Source organism: Oreochromis niloticus, linkage group LG2 (assembly GCF_001858045.2).
Source record: "Oreochromis niloticus isolate F11D_XX linkage group LG2, O_niloticus_UMD_NMBU, whole genome shotgun sequence".
Taxonomy (NCBI): domain Eukaryota; kingdom Metazoa; phylum Chordata; class Actinopteri; order Cichliformes; family Cichlidae; genus Oreochromis; species Oreochromis niloticus.
The window spans coordinates 35618720-35623551 of record NC_031966.2 but is presented as its reverse complement, the minus strand read 5'-3'; the positions used below and the strand labels follow the sequence as shown (position 1 = coordinate 35623551).

At 40.7% G+C, this 4832-nt stretch overlaps 1 long non-coding RNA gene across 1 annotated transcript; it reads left to right on the top strand.

The window, feature by feature from the left end:
• Window positions 1-261: 261 nt before the first annotated feature.
• On the top strand, window positions 262-1222 carry LOC112847505 (uncharacterized). Its single transcript, XR_003221075.1, has 3 exons — window positions 262-387; window positions 996-1104; window positions 1184-1222. It is a non-coding gene; the product is annotated as an uncharacterized LOC112847505 (long non-coding RNA).
• Window positions 1223-4832: the final 3610 nt, after the last annotated feature.

Below are 4832 nucleotides of genomic sequence, written 5' to 3'. Positions count from 1 at the left end.
CCAGCCCCATCCACTTGATCATTGTGAGTGGACACATTAAAAGAAATCAGGAAGGTGAAACAATGCAGAACAGATGGCGAGCAACCCAATAAGGACAGGTGACGTCACTCAACGCTGCATAAAGCTCACGGGGACACGCTGTCCTACACGCGCTCTATTTCTCCTTTCCCATACTTCCTTGTATTATTGCAGCTGCTCTCTCTCTCACTCCTTAGCTACAGAATAGCAATGCAACACATTAAACAGTCTCGAGAGGGAATACAGCTAACAGGACTACCAATAGAGGCTTAAAGCATGAGACTGGGACCAAAGAGAAAGACGGAGATTAAAGTCGTCTTGCAACTTACCCTCTCTGGCCCTGTGTTGATTTAAATGCGGCAGTGAGAGGTAAGAGAATTGCAGACAGAATGAGATAAAATGTGAACGGGAATGGGAAATAAATAGATAATCAGGGAGAGATGGGAAGGGCAGAGATGCAGACTGATACAGACGTAGGCACTATGGAGGCCCCGTGTTTTATTATGTGCTGGCCTTAAGGCTGCCTGACGTCTGAGAGAAGTTCAGTGAAAAGTTAAGATTTTGGCAGCTCAAAGTCACAAGACGACCTTAGTAGTACATCATCAGTTATTTCAAAGTTGATATTTTGAATGATGAATTTGCCACCTGGCAATAAATTGCATTCCCACGTAAATGTAGGCGAAGAAAAATGGGACCGCTCTGGGTTTGCTGCTGCATCTATTTTGATCCTTAAAAAACTCCCTGAACTTAATTAATGCAGCTGTGTCACATCATGGGCGCTGTCCACCAGGCTTAAACATATCAGTGCTTTAAGAACTGTTTAAATAAACTTTATATGGCCACAGAATCAAATTCAGTCAGGAATCGTCCTTCCTGTCCTGAACACACCAGCGTCTCATTTAATAATTTGATAGCAGAAGAAACTTTAAGAGACATTAGATATTTTATAACCTTTTTCTCCTTCACTTTAACTTCAGATTTTTAAATACTTTTGGATAATCCACTCTGTTGAGTTTTCTGGCCTCCACAGTGTGGACAGATAAAGACCCAGGAGCAGCATTATGGATGGCAGCTGACATGCTGCAGGTGTGTGAGCGGTGTCAGACATGGATGCTGTCACACAATTCAGCTCTTTGACTAAAGTGTTTTTCCTTTTTTGTTATAGACAGCTCTGAGGTTAAGTGCTGGCAATCATCTGTTCAATCTGCTTCTCAGTGAGTGCTCGGTTTTTATACCTTCTCTATTTAAAGGTGTGTAATACCACCATTATTCAAAATTCATATTTAACTGTTCCCAATCTTCTTTTTCTACGAGATTTCGATGTGTCAGTGATCGTGTGGTTCGTTGTGAGATAAAACAGCTGAAATGATTGGTTCTGGCTGCTTTTGTTTGCAGCCAGGTCTGCATCCAACTTTTCCTGTGTGGCTTCACATTTAGTGTGAAATTAATTTATTGTTCAGTTCAAACACAACTAAGTAAATAAATACAATTAGCACAAAGCAAACTGCAGAAGCTAAAACCCCCGATCTCATCTACCTTATATACTAAGGGGGTAAAAAGGTTGGCTTTCTGACAGGCCAGCAGGTAGAGAAGGTAGATAATGCACTACTCTTATGTGTGCTCATTGTTGACTCAGAGCTGCTAGAAGCGTATCATCTTTATTGTACCTTAATTGTTTAATGCAATGTTGTTTCGTTTAGCTGTTACAAAAACTGAAACAGCTGTGCTAATCACTCAAACCCTAAACCTTTAACCAGTGCAAGTTAATGCAGCACTTTATGACCTCTGTGTCTGAACGTGAGATCTTATTAACGTATGAATGCACGTCTAAGAGGAGCACAGCTGAAAGGAAACATCCCGTTGGAATATCTATGACTGAGGAACACTAGATGCCTCATTACATTCTGTACATTTCTCTGAATGTTCTGCAATTTCAAATATGCTGTAACAGAAGTGTTTCCAAGGATAAGGATGATATTTCTGATTAGTTGGAAGCCTCTCAGGGGTGTTTGCACTAACTGTTGGCTAATTCATTATATTTGGATCTATCAGCACAGACTGTAGAAAGGTAAGTAAGAACTCTGCAGTGGAGAGGCAGCACTTCCATCGGGACTGGAATGTACCGTAAGCAGCCCGAGGGTTATAGAGCCAGGCTTCAGAACAGTGTCAGTGTAATGAAACTCGGAACAGCTGGGGAGAGTGTTGCTATCCATCGTGTGCCATCGAGGCACTTTGAGTGAGCCACATGACCCTGTACTAACTGATAATTCTCATGGGCGAGTTTAGAAGTGCAGTTTGTTGTTCCCTGAAAAAAGCAAAGTCCAAACATCCTCAACAAAATCAGCTGGTTAGTTATGATACATCTAAATGTATATACACATACATAAATCTGCCAAAAACACAAACAGTGAGTCAAGTATATAGAATTAATGCTTCAGTAATAAATTAGCAACATGGCAAAGATCACAACAACTGAGACTGAGCCGTGGCTGAATGCGAAGCCGAGATGGAAATTACTCCCACCCACATTTAGATGAGGGCAAAGAAAAACATAAACAGAGGGGAGAAAATGTTGTTTCACAGGATCCTTTCAGAGCTCTGCTGGTCTCATCCTCCCTGTTTCTGCCTTGAAAAATTGAATTCCACACTTTTCACAGAGTATATAAGATGCAGGGAAAAACAAGCATCTGGGTCTTTAAAATAAAAAGGTCACGATGAAGTACAGGCGCATGAAAAGTTCATGCCTTTAAACTGTGGTTTAAATAAAAATAGAGAGTTACGTTTTACTCCTGATGCACCTGCAGGATTCAGTGCTTCAATGCTTGGTTCAACACACACTTCTATGTTTATATGGTATCACCTGACTTGGAAGAACAACTTTAACTAGCCTGTACAGCAGGATTAGTCCCAGAAAGTTGTTCATCTGGATGTGATGCTTTTAGTGGGAAAAATACAAAACTGCATCTTCTGCTAGTTTTTCCAGTGCAACATCCAAGTGATGAATTATTCTAGATAAACAGAAGCAACTTTTTAGGATTTCCTCAGCTGGACAACAGAAAATTCATCAAGCCATATGGGATCTAAACAAAGTAACACTGCAGGTAATGGATGTTAGTAAAGACTAGGCACCACTTTAATTATCTTTAGTTGTTGCGAGTAAGAAAGAGGGAAAACGTGTTATTTTATTAACTGCTTACCTTGTTGTCTGGGTCTGCTGTGCTGCCTGTCAGTGCTTTGTGTCAGCAGACTGTAGCACTGCTAAATGAGATTTGTGGGTTAGTGGGGTGAGCTGAGCCTGACTGCAGTATATATGTGCATGAGTTTCTGAATTTTTTATTGGCTTAGTCACAGTTTTAAATTGACAACCTGTGTCTCCCAAGACGATTGGCTATCACATGCTACCAAACGTACCTCAGTACATCCTGGCACTGACTTTCCAAGTCTGTGGAACTACTGGCAGCTTGGAAGAGCACTTTTCTAAAGGAATCCCTCACTTGCTGTTATGATGATGGTGGTAGACATGAATCAGTTCAAAATCCCCCATCAGTGTTCAGCCGGGGTGACGTTTGGTAAGCATGTGAGTCACACCACTCTCTTACATCAGAATGTTTCGTCAAAACAAAAAGGTGATCCTTCGCCTTTCAGTCGATTTGCAGTGAACCTCTCTCTACGGGACATGTGAACACAGATAATGCTACGGTAATACTAGGACTGCACAAGCATGGCCAAAATGATAATCACAGTCATTATAATCACCATCACCTGTCACGATTATTGATTGTACTGACATGTAAGCAGAAAACTGCTTTCACATCTCTACAAATGAAAATGAAATAATCTTCTTTTTAACCTAAATTCAGTGAATATCTTCAAATAGAAATAAAGTTTACACATTCAAAACCTCACACAAAATTAAACCAGCAGTCGACGTTTTCACCTTTACACTGTGCTACATTCCTGTTAATTAATCTTTATAACTGAGTCATTGCAGACAAATGATTAATATTCACTCACACTTCAGGCCACACGGTGAGGGGAGCAGCTGTGATTAGCACATACAGGTACGTGCTCAGGCACTGACTGAGGAAGCACTTCATTTGCAGTTACTTAGTGCTTTAGTTGGCGGAGCACATGTTTTAAATATCACACAGTTATGCTTATTCAAGTGTGGGAAGCTAAAATTGTGGTCAAGGTTAAAAATTAATTAATTGTGCAGCCCTAGAAAACAGTATTCACTGCATAACCGAGCCACAGATCATGAGTCTGTGCAGGGTCAAGGGTTCAGGTTTTTATCGATTGATCATCCAAATCTGTTTCTGCTAAATCTGAGATCTGCTCTGACATCCAAAGCTTTGCTTTATGTTTGATTTATTTTAACCACTCATTACTGGCCATTTGCTCACCAGACTAATGTAGTGCGATGGCTGAACTTTGGGCCATTTCTTAATGGTGTAAAGACAAAAACAAGCACAAAGTGTCCAAGAGGTCCTGGACACACTGATTATGTGGTAGCACACCTGCTAATGTGGTTCATGTTGGTAACAAAGCACAAAAGTTCATGGTGAGGAAAAGAAGAACAATTTCTGCTAAATCATTAAAGTGAAACACACGTTGGTGTGTTTCTTCTCACTGCATTCTTGAGCTGACAGAGAAAACACATTTCAAGGCATGAAAAGACCAACCTGCCAAAGAGTTCTTTGCTCTGAAGCCCTTTGTCCTTTCCCCACTTTACACCAGAAACTCAATATGACACAAGCCTCATGTTTCAAACTGCATCAGATTTTGTTGAGATCAATCAGGTTCAGGCTGGGGAG